The sequence below is a fragment of the Gossypium hirsutum genome, chromosome A08 (assembly GCF_007990345.1).
Source record: "Gossypium hirsutum isolate 1008001.06 chromosome A08, Gossypium_hirsutum_v2.1, whole genome shotgun sequence".
Taxonomy (NCBI): domain Eukaryota; kingdom Viridiplantae; phylum Streptophyta; class Magnoliopsida; order Malvales; family Malvaceae; genus Gossypium; species Gossypium hirsutum.
In genome coordinates, this window is record NC_053431.1 from 15,404,701 (window position 1) to 15,420,833 (window position 16,133).

Below are 16,133 nucleotides of genomic sequence, written 5' to 3' on the forward strand. Positions count from 1 at the left end.
GGTCCACCATAGAAGGAGATTATATTAACTACGCCAAATGATGTCATAAGTGCCAAATCTATGAAGACAAGATTCATGTGCCTTCTTCGCCTCTTCACGTTATGACTTCCCCATGGCCTTTCTCTATGTGGGGCATGGATGTAATTGGGTCAATATCTCCAACAACTTTCAATGGGCATCGATTCATCTTCGTGTTCATCGTTTACTTAACTAAATGGGTGGAAGCCGCTTCATATGCCAGTGTCACAAAGTCGGCAGTTAGCAAGTTCTTGAAGAAAGAGATCATATGTCGATATAGAATGCCAGAAAGGATCATATCAGACAATGCTCTGAATTTGAACAACATTACAATAGCAGAGGTTTATAACCAATTCAAGATCAAACACCAAAACTCGTCGTATTATCGCCCAAAAATAAATAGTGCAATGGAAGTAGCCAATAAGAACATTAAGAAGATTTTGGAGAAGATGACTAAAACTTATAGAGATTGGCATGACAAGCTACCATTTTCCCTCTATGCTTATCGAATGCCTGTCAAGACCCCTACTGGGACAACGCCTTTCTCACTAGTTTATGGAATGGAGGTGGTTTTAACCATAGAGGTTGAGATTTCTTCCCTTAGAGATTTGTCAGAAGTGAAGGTGGATGAATCAGAATAGATCTAGTCTCGATACGATCAGTTGAATTTGATTGAAGAAAAGAGGCTAATGGTTATCTGTCATGGTCAAATGTACCAAAAATAAATGATACGAACTTATGAAAAAAGGTCCGGCCAAGAGAATCCATGAGGGAGATCTGATTTTGAAAAAAATTCTTCCAATACAAAAGGATTTCAGAGGGAAATGGGTGCCAAACTGGGAAGGATCTTATGTGGTAAAGAAAGCCTTTTCCGGATGAGCACTAATTCTAGCCTAGATAGATAGTAAAAACATATCCAATCCTGTGAATTCAGATTCCGTCAAGAGGTACTTCACTTAGGAAAGGGAGTGGCCAAGGAGAAAACCCACAAAGGGCACTTTGAAACCTTCTCAAAAAAAGAATGAAGAAGAAGAAAATGGAGAGGCCAAGGTGTTCGTGTTATTTCGTGATAGGTTTTAAATATTTATAATTACTCGTTCTTAAACTAACTATTATTGTGATGTAGGCAAGTGTATCTATCGAACAGTAGTATAGTTTTAGCAAGACTTAATTGTCGAACCCAAAGGAACTAAAAGTACTAGTAATGACTGTCTTTTTATTATCTAGCCTAAGAATAACGGGGTTTTGTTTTAACTAACTAATTATCTAAACTAAGGATTCACAGAAAGTAGAATTGGGGAATTACTTTTGGAAAAACGATTGATTTAAAACAATACCTAAGGAAGAATCCACCTAGACTTCACTTGTTATTCTGACTCCGAATCAGATGATTTATTCATTTAACTTGTTCCGTAGAGATCCCTAATTTATGTTATTATCTCTATTCAAGACTAATAACGTCTAATCCCTAGATTGAATAACTGAGACTTTTCTCTAATTAACACTCTAGGGTTGCATTAACTCGATCTATGGATCCCTTTATTAGGTTTCACCCTAATCCGGCAAAATCTTGTCACCCTATGTCTAGGAGTGCAATTGATCGCGAGGTTTCGTGATAGGTCTTAAATATTTATAATTACTCATTCTTGAACCAACTATTATCGCGATGTAGGCAAGTGTACCTATCAAACAATAGTATAGTTTTAGCAAGACCGGATTGTCGAACCCAAAGGAACTAAAAGTACTAGTAATGACCGTCTTTTTATTATCTAGCCTAAGAATAATGGGGTTTTATTTGTTTTAATGAACTAATTATCTAAACTAAGAATGCACAGAGAAAAGAATTGGGGAATTGCTTTTGGGAAAATCGATTGACTTGAGATAATACCTAAGGAAAAATCCACCCAGACTTGTTATTCTGGCTCCGAACCGGACGATTTATTCTTTCAACTTGTTCCGTAGAGATCTCTAAGTTATGTTATTATCCCTATTCAAGACTAATAACGTCTAATCCCTAGATTGAATAACCGAAACTTTTCTCTAATTAACACTCTAGGGTTGCATTAACAAGATCTATGGATCCCCTTATTAGGTTTCACCCTAATCCGGCAAAATCTTGTCACCCTATGTCTAGGCGTGCAATCAACTCCACTTAATTATGACAAAAGTACTCTTAGACAGGGTCTATTCCTCCTCTGAATAAGAGCATGTCTTGAATCAGTATCCTGGGATATCAAAACAAGAATTAAGAACACATAATTAAGAACAAGTTAAATATTTATCATACGATTCATAAAATAATAACAAGATTCGTCTTAGGTTTCATTCCATTTAGGTATTTAGGGGATTTAGTTCATAACTGAATAAGAAAACATCTCAGAAGAATAAAGAATACAAAACATAAAGAAAACCCAAAACTCCTGAAGGGAAATTGAGGAGAGATCTTCAGTCTTGATGTGAATCCGGCTTCTGAGATGGATCAATCGACTTCCTTGGGGTAATTCCTTACCCCCTTTTCTCTGTCTCCTTTTTCCTCCTCTTCTAGGGTGTATTTATGGGCTTTGGAATGCCTAGAAGCCCTCAAAAGTGGCCTTTTCTGAATTGGACTTAACTTGGGCTCGGTAGGGACACACCTGTGTGCGATTACTTCAGGCCGTGTTTGAGACTGTTAGAATGGCACGGACGTGTGCTATGCCCGTGTGAGTCGTGCTCCAATTCTGCCAAATTGACACGGGCTTGTGGTCTGCCCATGTGAGGAGGTCCAGGCCGTGTTGATTTCGTACTTTGGCCCATTTTCTCCTTTTTTGGCCCGTTTCTCGTTCTTTTCGCTCTCTTATGCTCTCCTAAGTGTAAAACATGAAATTAAAGCATTAGGAGCATCGAATTCACCAGTTCTAATGGAAAATCATCCATAAAATGTGTTAAACATGGGGGAAAATTATGTATAAATTACGATTTATCAAATAACCCCACACTTAAGCATTTTCTAGTCCTCAAGCAAAATCCTCAACTAATAAGCAAAATAAATTCTTCTCAACTTATAATTTCTATCGATAATATGTCACATTAATCCATAAAGTAATCATACATTGAGAATTCAACTAAAAGAACAAAAAGTTTCAAACATTCCAAGTTGAGCATTTAGTCATTCAAACTTAGGTGCTTCCCTTCGTCTAATTACCTTTGATTCAGAATATCACAGAGTTTCACATCCTCACTAAAGTTTCACTCAAATTACTCAAGGTGTTTAAGGACAATAAATGAAGCACTCAATAGTCAATAATGAAAAGTCATTACCATAGGCTTGCATGAAAATCAAATTTCCACCACTATAATTTAAGATGATACATCAATCAAAAGGTCATTAGAGGGTTGTAATGAGGCTTGGTTAGGGGGTGTGGTCACAAGCTGAAAGAAAAGGGTTAGAATCGAGATTGAATTGAAAAGTTACCTTAACTAGAAAAAGAGTTAATCTTCACTTGCATACAACAGAGCTTCTCTCAAAATATGGAATTACAGATATGTATCATAGTTTTTTTTAAGAATAAGTTAAATAATATAGACTAAATATCAAGAACAAAACATAGCTAGGCAATCTATTCAACCCAAATCTCGACAAAAATAGGGATTAATTTAGGGGATTTAAACAATAATGGGTTAAAGGTTAATATTAAGGGTATTACAAGAAATGGTTTGTTAGGCTCAAGGGGGTTTGCTAGGGGTTAATCATGGAGGTAGACTTTTCATGGCATGAGTGGGTTAATCCTAAGTGCCTTAATCATTTTGATATATCAAATCAAATGGTGTGGTCTCGATATGCATAATCAAACAAGTTCTAGAATAGCAGTTCAATACTGACGCACTCAAAGCAATAATAAAAGTGAGCATGAAAAGATGAATAGATGCTTAAAAGGCTCAAAAATCTCACAAAAATTATGGCTTTTTGATGTTTAGACTCGTGAATTCTGGTTCAAAGTAATACCTAGACTTGGGGAAACAACCTATAATTTTAAATTCTTAAAAATCAACTTATCATGTTTGATTCTCTAATGTCATAAAATTTAAATAGTCAATGCATAAATCCCTATGTTTTAATTCAAGATATATCAATCAAAATCATAAACCAATCAAAAATTATCCTAAATATGATATGAGAGCTTTTCAAGAGAATAAGGCAATCAGTAATAAATACCCCCCACACTTAAGATGTACATTGCCCTCAATGTACAAAGATAGGTATTATAAAATAAAAATAAGATAGGGAGGGAAGTGAAACTTCTTGTATGATGAATTCCTAGAACTAGAGTTTTGGAGAGTAATCGGTTCGAGAGTGGAGGAGGATACTCTGGCAGTCGCAGAGGTTCATTAGGCCATAAGTCTTGTACAAAAAGAATATTATATCTAATAGTAGCTATGGTTGTGGTCGAGCAGGACATGGCAGTCGTGGAGAACCTTTCCCGGTGGAGTTTTAGTCCCTCTGTGATAATGAGCTTAAGAGCTCTATATAACTGTGATAAAATTAGGAACTTTTTAAGGGATATTAGGAAGAATAAATACTGGAAAAGAAATAACCGAAATTTATAATATAATTCTAAATCTTCTAATAAAAATAAAAATAAAAATAAAAAGTAGTTTGAATAAATATTAAAAACATAAAATAATAAAATAAATATTTCTAAACATCTTCATCACAGGATGGCTTGCCAGGTGGGACTGGTGATGAGATGTGGAGATCCTGACAAATCTACTGTAGAGTAGCATCAATGTTGTCAAATCATTGAAAACACTGCTGCTCAAATTGGGTGAGGCGCTCAGAGATATCAGCATATGAAGCTGCCGCATGAATTGGACGAGAGGGTGGTGGTGGCTGAGTCGGTGGGTCCTTGTGCTGTGGCGGGACATCTTCAAGAATGTCCTCATAGGCCTCCTCCTCGGTAGATTGGGCAAGACGATACTAGGGAGGGGAGGTTCCTAGGCGCCTCTCGATCATCCTCATGCTAAGCATGCTCGAGATGCCTTTTGGAGACATCTGCCCAGTCGATGCAGCAGCCTACTGCTAAAGGTCGAGCCGAAGTATTTGGAAGAGCTCTTCTTGGGGACCTCGTGGAAACTGTAGGAGAGGGAAAAGAGATGGGAAAGTGAGGATTAATAAAGGGGAAGTGGATTTTAGGATGGTTTGGGGTAGGGGAAATGAGAAGCTGGTGAATGGTGGCCGCCATAGGGATTAGGGAGTGGAGAAGGGGAGATTTCAACTAGGGTTTTGAAAGGGGGAAGAAGATTAATATTGATTTTCTTATATAGGGGAGGGCCACACGGCCTAGGGCCATGCCCGTGTACTCTGAGGGTGAGCTCATATTTTTCGAATTTTGCAATTTAGGTCGTACTCGGCTACTATCCTACACCCGTGTGTCTGGGGCGTGTGTGGACACGACCATGTCACACGATCGTGCCTAGCTTTGTTCGCTTCTTCCATGCCCGTGTGTTAGGGTACCATGTCCGTATATTGTTGTCCACGGCTTAACGGCACGGGCGTGAGAAGAAACAGAATTGAACCTTGCCCCTAACATGCCCGTGTTTTTCTGTTCCCATGCCTGTGTTCACCTATCAAGTTCACCCACAGCCATGTCGCATGCCCATGGGGATTTATCGCATCCCGTGTTTTGGAGAAATCATGTCCTACTTTCACACGGCCGTATCGCACGGTCGTGTCTCTTCCCCTATTTGGCCACGGCTTTAGGCACGCCCATGTGCCTGGACGTGTGTTCTGAAAAACTTTACAATTCAAAGATAAAGTTAATGATTTAAAGTGTTAGAAATTAAAAATAAAGAAATCAAAATATGTTAGTGCTCAGATTGCCTCCCAAGAAGCACTTATTTATAGTCTAAGCTTGACTTACCTCTTTAGTGAATGGTCAGGGTGGTTCGAAGAGTTTATACTCTTCATTCCTGCTATCAATCTCATCAAAATAGGGTTTTAATTGGGTGTTGTTTACTTTAAAGTACCGAACTTAGGGTGACTCACCTCCACCATACCGAATGGAAAAATACTAAGTACCGTAAGAGGGATTTCCTCATTCGGTGTGGTAGTGACAATGTGGGGATCTGCGGCATCTAGTAAGATTTTATCGCCAACCTTAAGTTGATTAGAAGAGGTATCGAGCTTGTTTTGGCATAGTTTTAGTTTATCATGTGTTCTCGGTTTGTGTGCTCGCCATTCATCTAGCTCCTCTATCCGCAGCCTTCGTTCTTCATAAATGTGTCCTCTATCATTTTTGGAACATGGCTCGTGAACTTCTTTGAAACTTAATTTCTGCAAAGTCATATTGTCAGTTTTAGTAGATTGGTGTGGACTATTACCTTCAATGTTTGATGTGATGCCAGAATTACAAGCTTGAAGGGTGACCATTTCGTCTCCCACACGAAGTGTAAGCTCACCTGTGCCAACATCAATAATTGTTTTAGCAGGTGTTAAAAAGGGCCTTTCTAAAATCAAAGGGATGTTATTATCCTCATTTATGTCTAGAACAACGAAATCAACGAGAAATATAAACTTATCTACTTTCACGAGTACATCTTCAATAATTACCCTAGGGAATCTTACAGTTTTATCTGCCAATTGAATGCTCATCCTAGTTTGTTTAGGTTTCCCAGGACCTAGTTGCTTAAACATTTTGTAAGGTATGACGTTAATACTAGCCCCTAAATCAGCTAATGCATGACTTATATCTAAACTACCAATTAAACAAGGAATTGTAAAACTCTCTAGATCTTTCAATTTGTGGGGTAGCTTATTCTGTAGAATAGCTGAGCAGACCGCATTTAGCTCCACATGCAACGTTTCGTCCAACTTCCACTTATTTACTAAAAGCTCTTTTAAAAATTTCATTGCATTTGGCATCTGCGACAAAGCTTCAATAAACTGTAGGTTAATATGTAATTTTTTCAAAAGTTTGAGGAATTTACCAAATTGTTCGTCTGAGCAGTCTTTCCTTGTCCCGTTAGGGTATGGGACACGAGGTCTATATTCTTTATTCACCGTTTTGTTATGACTTACCTCATTTTCACCTTTGCTCACCACAGTTTCTTGCATCAATTCTGGCTCAGGCGCAATGGATCATTCCATATCTTGAGTACTAATTGCGTTGAGGTGTTCCCTTGGGTTAGGTTCAGTATTACTTGGTAAGCTACCTTGTGGTCATTCGGATATTCGTTTGGATAGTTGGCCTATATGAGTTTCGAGTCCTTAGATCGATGCTTGTTGATTTTTAAGTGCTGTCTCGGTATTTTAAAAATGAGTTTCTGACATTGAAATGAATTTTGAGAGCATCTCCTCAAGGTTCGGTTTCTTTTCTTGTTGGTAAGGTGGTTGTTGAAAACCCTGAGGATTTTGTGGCTTTTGATTCCCTTGACCTCCCAGGAAAATTTTGGGTGGTTCCTCCAACCTGCATTATAAGTATTACTGTATGGGTTTTTTTGAGATCTAAAGTTATTGTTACCTATATAGTTGACTTGTTCCTCTTCGGTTGTGGGATTGAAGGATTGATATTCTGTATGCACACCTCCTCTACTTGAGTCACACCTCATTACTGGATGTACCTGCATAGAACCAAGTAAACCATCAATCTTTTTATTGAGAAGTTTTACCTGATTTGACAGCATAGTAACTGAGTCGAGTTATAAACGCCGGCTGTTTTTGTTGGCTTAGTCCTTATGACTTGCCACTGATAGTTACTCAGTGACATTTCTTCAATGAATTCATAAGCCTTTTCAGGTGTTTTTTTGTTTATGGTTCCACCACCAGCTGCGTCAACCATTTGCTGAGTCGAGGGATTCAGACCATTGTGGAATGTTTGTACTTGAAGCTAAAGCGATAACCCATGGTGAGGGCACCTTCTCAGTAAGTCCTTATATCTCTCCCATGCATCGTAAAGTGTTTCTAAATCTATCTGCACAAAAGAAGATATATCATTACGTAATTTAGTCATTTTAGCCAGCGGAAAATATTTTAGTAAAAAATTTTCGGTCATTTGTTCCCAAGTAGTAATTGAACCTCGTGGTAACGAGTTCAACCATTGTTTAGCTTTTTTCTTCAATGAAAAATGAAATAACTGAAGACGAATGGCATCATAAAAAATGCCATTGATTTTAAATGTATCGCAAAATTCCAGAAAGTTTGCTAAGTGAGCGTTGGGATCTTCATCCTGCAAACCATCAAACTAAACAAACTGCTGTATCATTTGAATTGGGTTAGGTTTCAGTTCAAAAGTATTTACAGCTACAGCCGGTCTAACTATGCTAGATCCAGTCCTGTTAGAGAAGGTTTAGCATAGTCATACATAGTACGTGGAGCAGGATTTTGATTAGCCGCAATTGCAGGATGTAGCTGATTGTCTTGGTTTTCAGCCATCTCTTCAGTTGGGGGTTGAGTATCGTCTTCTTGCTCGTTCTCTGTGTATCTTAAGCTGCGCCTTATTTCTCTTTGGTTTCTACAAACTGTACGATCGATTTCTTCGTCAAAAAGTAATGGTCTCGACGGGTTTCTTCTAGTCATAAACTATAAAAACCTGCCAAGAGAAAGAAAAAGCAAATTAATAAATAATAATAATGAAAAAATTAAATTAAATTGCAAGAAAAATAAATGGCTAAAGTAATAAAAATTGAGAGTTCCGAATATTTTAGTTCCCCGGCAATAGCGCCAAAAACTTCATCGCGAGGTTTCGTGATAGGTTTTAAATATTTATAATTACTTGTTCTTGAACTAACTATTATCGCGATGTAGGCAAGTGTACCTATCGAACAGTAGTATAGTTTTAGCAAGACCAAATTTTCGAACCCAAAGGAACTAAAAGTACTAGTAATTACTGTCTTTTTATTATTTAACCTAAGAATAATGGGGTTTTATTTGTTTAATGAACTAATTATCTAAACTAAGAACGCATAGAGAAAAGAATTGGGGAATTGCTTTTGGGAAAATCGATTGACTTGAGACAATACCTAAGGAAAAATCCACCTAGACTTTACTTGTTATTCTGGCTCCAAACCGGACGATTTGTTCATTCAACTTGTTCCGTAGAGATCCCTAAGTTATGTTATTATCCATATTCGAGACTAATAACGTCTAATCCCTAAATTGAATAACTGAGACTTTTCTCTAATTAACACTCTAGGGTTGCATTAACTCGATCTATGGATCCCCTTATTAGGTTTCACCCTAATCCGGCAAAATCTTTCACCTATTTCTAGGCCCGCAATCAACTCCGCTTAATTATGACAAAAGTACTCTTAGACAGGGTCTATTCCTCCTCTGAATAAGAGCATGTCTTGAATCAGTATCCTGGGATATCAAAATAAGAATTAAGAACACATAATTAAGAACAAGTTAAATATTTATCATACGATTCAGAAAATAATAACAAGATTCGTCTTAGGTTTCATTCCCTTTAGGTATTTAGGGGATTTAGTTCATAACTGAATAAGAAAACATCTCAGAAGAATAAAGAATACAAAACATAAAGAAAACCCAAAACTCCTAAAGGGAAATTAAGGAGTGATCTTCTGTCTTGATGATGAATCCGACTTCTAAGATGGATCAATCGGCTTGCTTGGGGTAATTCCTTACCGCCTCTTCTCCGTCTCCCTTTTTCTCCTCTTCTAAGGTGTATTTATAGGCTTTGGAATGCCTAGAAGCCCTCAAAAGTGGCCTTTTCTGAATTAGACTTAACTTGGGCTCGACAGGGACACGCCCGTGTGACACACTCGTGTGCAATTACTTCAGGCCGTGTTCGAGCCTGTTAGAATGGCACAGGCGTGTGCTATACCCGTATGAGTCGTGCTCCAATTCCGCCAGATTGACACAGCCGTGTGGTCTGCCCGTGTGAGGAGGTCTAGGCCGTGTTGATTTCGTACTTTGGCTCATTTTCTACATTTTTGGCCCATTTCTCGTTCCTTTCGCTCTCCTATGCTCTCTTAAGTGTAAAACATAAAATTAAAGCATTAGGAGCATCGAATTCACCAGTTCTGATGGAAAATCATCCATAAAATGCATTAAACATGGGGAAAAAATATGTATAAATTACAGTTTATCAGCAATCAACTCCGCTTAATAATGACAAATGCACTCTTAGACAGGGTCTATTCCTCCTCTGAATAAGAGCATATCTTGAATCAGTATCCTAGGATATCAAAACAAGAATTAAGAACACATAATTAAGAACAAGTTAAATATTTATCATACGATTTAGAAAATAATAACAAGATTCGTCTTAGGTTTCTTTCCCCTTAGGTATTTAGGGGTTTTAGTTCATAACTAAATAAGAAAACATCTCAGAAGAATAAAGAATATAAAACATAAAGAATACCCAAAACTCCTGAAGGGAAATTGAGGAGAGATCTTCAGTCTTGATGATGAATCCGGCTTCTGAGATGGATCAATCGGCTTCCTTGGAGTAATTCCTTACTCCCTATTCTTCGCCTCCCTTTTCTTCCTTCTCTAGGGTGTATTTGTAGGCTTTGGAATGCCTAGAAGCCTCAAAATTATCCTTTTCCAAATTGGACTCAACTTGGACTCGACAGGGACACGCCTATGGCACATGCCCGTGTTCGATTACTTCAGGCCATGCTCGAGCCTGCCAAATTGACACGACCGTGTGGTCTGCCCGTGTGAGGAGGTCCAGACCATGTTGATTTCGTACTTTGGCCCATTTTCTCCATTTTTGGGCCCTTTCTCATTCCTTTCGCTCTCTTATGCTCTCCTAAGTATAAAATATGAAATTAAAGCATTAGGAGCATCGAATTCACCAATTCTAATGAGAAATCATCCATAAAATGCATTAAACATGGGGTAAAAATATGTATAATTTACGGTTTATCAAATACGCCCACACCTAATCATTTGTTTCTTCTTAAGCAAAATTCTCAACTTATAATCAAATTAAATTCTTCTCAACTTATAATTTCTATCGATAATATCTCAGAATAATCCATAGGTAAGCATACATTGAGAATTCAACTAAAAGAACATAAAAGTTTCAAACATTCCAAGTTGAGTATTTAATCATGCAAACATAGGTGTCTCTCGTATCTAAGTAATTACCTTTGATTCAGAATATCATAAAGTTTCACATCCTCACTAAAGATTCACTCAAATTACTCGAGGTGTTTAAGGATAATAAATGAAGCATTGAATAGTCAATAATGAAAAGTCATTACCATAGGCTTGCATGAAAATCAAATCTCCACCACTATAATTTAAGATGATACATCAATCAAAAGGTCTTTAGAGGGTTGTAATGAGGCTTGGTTAGGGGGTGTGGCCACAAGCTGAAAAAAAGGGTTAGAATCGAGATTGAATTGAAAAATTTCCTAACTAGAAAAAGAGTTAATCTTCACTTGCGTACAACAGAGCTTCTTCTCAGAATATAAAATTATAGATATGTATACATAGTTTTTTTTAAGAACAAGTTAAATAATATAGACTAACTATTAAGAACAAAACATGGCTGAGCAATCCATTCAACTCAAATCTCGACAAAAATAGGGATTAATTTAGGGGATTTCAATAATAATGGGTTAAAGGCTAATATTAAGGGTAATATAAGAAATGGCTTGTTAGGCTCAAGGGGGTTTACTAGGGGTTAATCGTGGAGGTAGGCTTTTCATGGCATGAGTGGGTTAATCCTAAGAGCCTTAATCATTTTGATATATCAAATCAAATGGTGTGGTCTCGACATGCATAATCAAGCAAGTTCTAGAATAACAGTTCAATATTGACGCACTCAAAGCAATAATAAAAGTGAGCGTGAAAGGATTAATAGATGCTCAAAAGGCTCAAAAATCTCACAAAAATTATGGCTTTTTTATGTTGAGACTCGTGAATTCCAATTCAAAGTAGTACCTAGACTTGGGGAAACAACATATAATTTTAAATTCTTAAAAATCAACTCATCATGCTTGATTCTCTAATGTCTTAAACTTTAAACAATCAATGCATAAATGTCTATGTTTTAATTCAAGATATAACAATCAAAATTATAAATCAATTAAAATTTATCCTAAATATGATATGAAAGCTTTTCAAGAGAACAAGGCAATCATTCAGGGATTTTTCTGATAATGAAATAAATATCCCCCACACTTAAGATGTACATTACCTTCAATGTACAAAGATAGATATTAGAGTATATAAAATAAAGTTAGGGAGAGAAGTGAAACTTCTTGTATGATGAATTCCTCGAACTGGAGTTCTAGATAGGAATCGGCTCGAGGGTGGAGGAGGATACTTCGACGGTCGTAGAGGTTCATTAGGCCACAAGTCCTGCGCCAAAAGGATATTATCTCTAGTGGTAACTATGGTCGTGGGCGAGTAGGACATGGCAGTCGTGGAGAACCTTTCCCGGTGGAGTATTAGTTCCTATGTGACGATGAGCTTAAAGGCTCTATATAACTGTGATAAAATCAGGATCTTTTTAGGGGATATTAGGAAGGAGAATTACTTATAAAGAAAAACTGAAATTGATAATTAAAAATAAAATTCTAAAATCTGCTAAAAATAAAAATAAAATTAAAAATAAAAGTAGTTTTAATAAAAATTAAAAACATAAAAATAAATAAATAAATAAATATTTTTATACATCTTCATCACTGGATGGTTCGCGAGGTGAGACTGGCGATGAGATGTGGAGGTGCTGACAAATCTGCTGTAGAGTAGCATCAATGTTGTCAAATCATTGAAAACATTACTGCTCGAATCGGGTGAGACACTCAGAGATGTCAGCATATGAAGCTGCCGCATGAACTGGACGAGAGGGTGGTGGTGGCTGAGTCTCTGGGTTCTCGTGCTGTGGGGGGACATCATCAAGAATGTCCTCGTAGGCCTTTTCCTCGATAGATTGGGCGAGACGATACTGGGGAAGGTAGGTTCCTCGGCGCCTCTCGATCATCCTCATGCTAAGCATGCTCAAGATGCCTTGTGGAGACATCTGGCTGATGAGGGTAAGGGATGACTCTTAGGCTGCGGTGTTGAGGAGCCCGAATGTCGCGCCAGTCAAGTCACGTAAGGGCCAATGGAGATGACCCTTTTCCGATGCCGCTCTGTCTGGTGCTGAATCGCAAGGGCGATAAAATAGGCAAGGTCGATGATGTGCCCTTGCGACATGCACTATAAGAAGTAGACGTTGTGGGTGTTCACGAAGCCAGTGCTTTCTCGCCTTCCTGTAATCATGTGAGCTAAAATAGCGTGTAAGTACCTCAAGGATGGTGGGATAACTGATGCCTTGGAGCGGCTAGGATTGTAGGAGGCCGTGCTGGGGGCCAAAGTGTGCCAGCACTTCGAGGGAGAGAAATGTATGTAGCGACTAAGAGCATGTAGTTCATTCTCCTCCTTGAACTCCTCCACATATAAGCCTAGTGTCGCACCGAAATCTAGGATGCTTAGCTGGCGGACTAACTCGCCTAGGCGAAATTGCACTGTGCCGGGATCATTGTAGTTCATCATTACGGTCTGGAGATGGAACGTTGAGCATAGTTCCATCGTGAGCTCGACGTATGTTGGTTTAATGATCCCAAAGAACAGCTCTCAAAGGTCGGTGGTTAAGAGGGCGCGAATCACATCAGCCACTTGAACTTATTTTACAGTAGCCCAGTCAATGTAGCGGCCCGCAATTAAAGGTCGGGCCCGAAGTATCTGGAAAATTTCTTCCTGGGGCCCTCGGGGAAACTATAGAAGAGGGTGACAATTTTGACGATTGGACCTGCGGAAGAGGACGCTCCCTTCCTCTTCTTTGAAGCAGGTACAACAGGTTTCTTTCCTCTTGAAGACAACATTGTGTACCTGCAAGTGGAAACGTTAATTCGTCTTTTGATGAGTGGACAATTTATAACATGTAAAAGGAATGCGACTAAATTCGGAAAGGAAAATGCATAACTATATTTAGCCATAATTACTAAATTCAATTAAAACAATAAGTCCAATGACCCATTTTTTTGTGGCATGAGCATGGTAATATAAGTAAAAATGGTAAGGAATGGAATGCAAAATACTATATGAATGAAAAGAGATGTCAACAAAATATGCATGATTATTTCAACTATCCTAACCATGAATATTCACTTCTAACTAATTGAATGAAGTGTAGGAATCATGTAATGAGTAAGATTTTAAACATGAAAAAGGTGTTAACTTGTTTGATAAATGAACTTTATGTGATTATCAATATGGAAATAACATGAAAAATATAGATTAATATGATAAATAACATTATAAATCAATGAAATAAAAGAAAATTTAGTTAACAAACGCTAAGGGGAAAGATTTGGCGTCGAGAATGGAGTTGTAGGCGGCGCACGGGCGTAGGAGGGAGGAAGGCCGTGTGGAGTTGCAGGGGCTAGGGTTATGGTTTTTGAATGGGGAAGAAAGTGAATAGTACAGGGTATTTATAGATTTTGGGCCACACGGCCAGGGCACACGCCCGTGTCCCCCAATTTCATCCCATGTGATTCGCGAATTTCAAATTTGGGACCGTCTGACATTTAGTACATGCCCGTGTCACACGGCCGTGTCTAGCTTCATTCGCTTCTCCCACGTTCGTGTTAATTTAACAGGTTTGACCACAGTTCTTCCATACGGGCATGTCGCACGCCAGTGTTGTTTTGGCAGGCTCGACCACGGCCATATCGCACGGCCGTGGTGTTTTATCGTAGTCCGTGTTGGGGAAATCCTTGCCCTATTTTCACACAGCCTTAAGCACGCCCGTGTGCTTGGCCGCGTCTCTGTGAAAACACTTGTATTCAAGATTTCTATTAGTAAGTTAGGAGTTAAATACCAAAATTTAAAGAAATTAATATTGTTGTGCTCGGGTTGCCTCCCGAGAAGTGCTTATTTATAGTCTAAGCTTTACTTACCTCTCCAATGAATGGTCATGGTGGTTTGAGGAGTTTATACTCCTTATTTCTGCTATCAATTTCATCAAAATAGAGTTTTAATCGGGTATTGTTTACCTTAAAAGTGCTGAACTTGGAATGATTCACCTCCACCTTACTGAATGGAAAATTACTGAGTACCGTAAGAGGGATTTCCTCATTCGGTGTGGTAGTGACAATGTGGGGATCTGTGGCATCTAATAAGACCTTATCACCAACCTTAAGTTGATTTAAAGAGGTATCAGAATCGTTTTGGCATAGTTTCGGTTTGTCGGGTGTTCTTGGTTTGTGCGTCTGCTATTCATTGAGTTTCTCAATTTGTAGTCTTCGATCTTCATGAACAGGTCCTCTACTATTGCTTGAGAACGACTCGTGTGCTTCCTTCAGATTCATTTTCTGCAAAGTAGGTTGCACCATATTGTTAGTTTTAGTAGAATGGTTGAAATGATCATCTTCAATTCCTGATGTGTTGCCAGAATTGTGAGCTTAAAAGGTGATTGTTTTGTCTCCCACCCAGAGTGTGAGTTCACCTGTGCCAACATCAATGATGGTTTTAGCAGTTGCTAAAAAGGGCCTTCCTAGAATTAAGGGAATGTTGCTATCCTCTTCTATGTCTAGAACAATAAAGTCAACGGGAAATATAAATTTATCGATTTTAACTAGCACATCTTCAATAATACCTCTAGGGAATCTTATAGTTTTATCTGCTAATTGAATGCTCATCCTAATCTGTTTGGGTTTCCCGAGACCTAGTTGCTTAAACATTTTGTAAGGCATCACATTGATACTAGCCCCTAGATCAGGTAATGCAAGATTAACATCTAAACTACCAATTAAGCAAGGAATAGTAAAGCTCCCTGGGTCTTCTAGTTTGTTGGGTAGTTTATTTTAGAGAATGGCCGAGCAAACTGCGTTTAGCTCTACATGCGATGCCTCGTCTAACTTCCGCTTATTTGCTAAAAGCTCCTTTAAAAATTTCATTGCGTTTGGCATCTGCGATAGAGTTTCAATAAACAGCAAGTTAATATGTAATTTTTTTAAGAGTTTAAGGAATTTACCAAATTGTTCATCTGAGCGGTCTTTCATTGTCGTGTTGGGGTATGGCACACGAGGTTTATATTCGACAGTCACTGGTTTGTTTGTATTTTGATCTACCTCACCTTGACCTTTGCTTACCATAGTTTCTTGCCTCAGTTCTG

The 16,133-nt window shown here is 38.2% G+C and overlaps 1 non-coding gene across 1 annotated transcript; it reads left to right on the forward strand.

The window, feature by feature from the left end:
- Positions 1 to 7,890: 7,890 nt before the first annotated feature.
- Positions 7,891 to 7,997, forward strand: LOC121205825 (small nucleolar RNA R71). The gene has a single exon (XR_005900898.1). It is a non-coding gene; the product is annotated as a small nucleolar RNA R71 (small nucleolar RNA).
- The last annotated feature ends 8,136 nt before the right edge of the window (positions 7,998 to 16,133 follow it).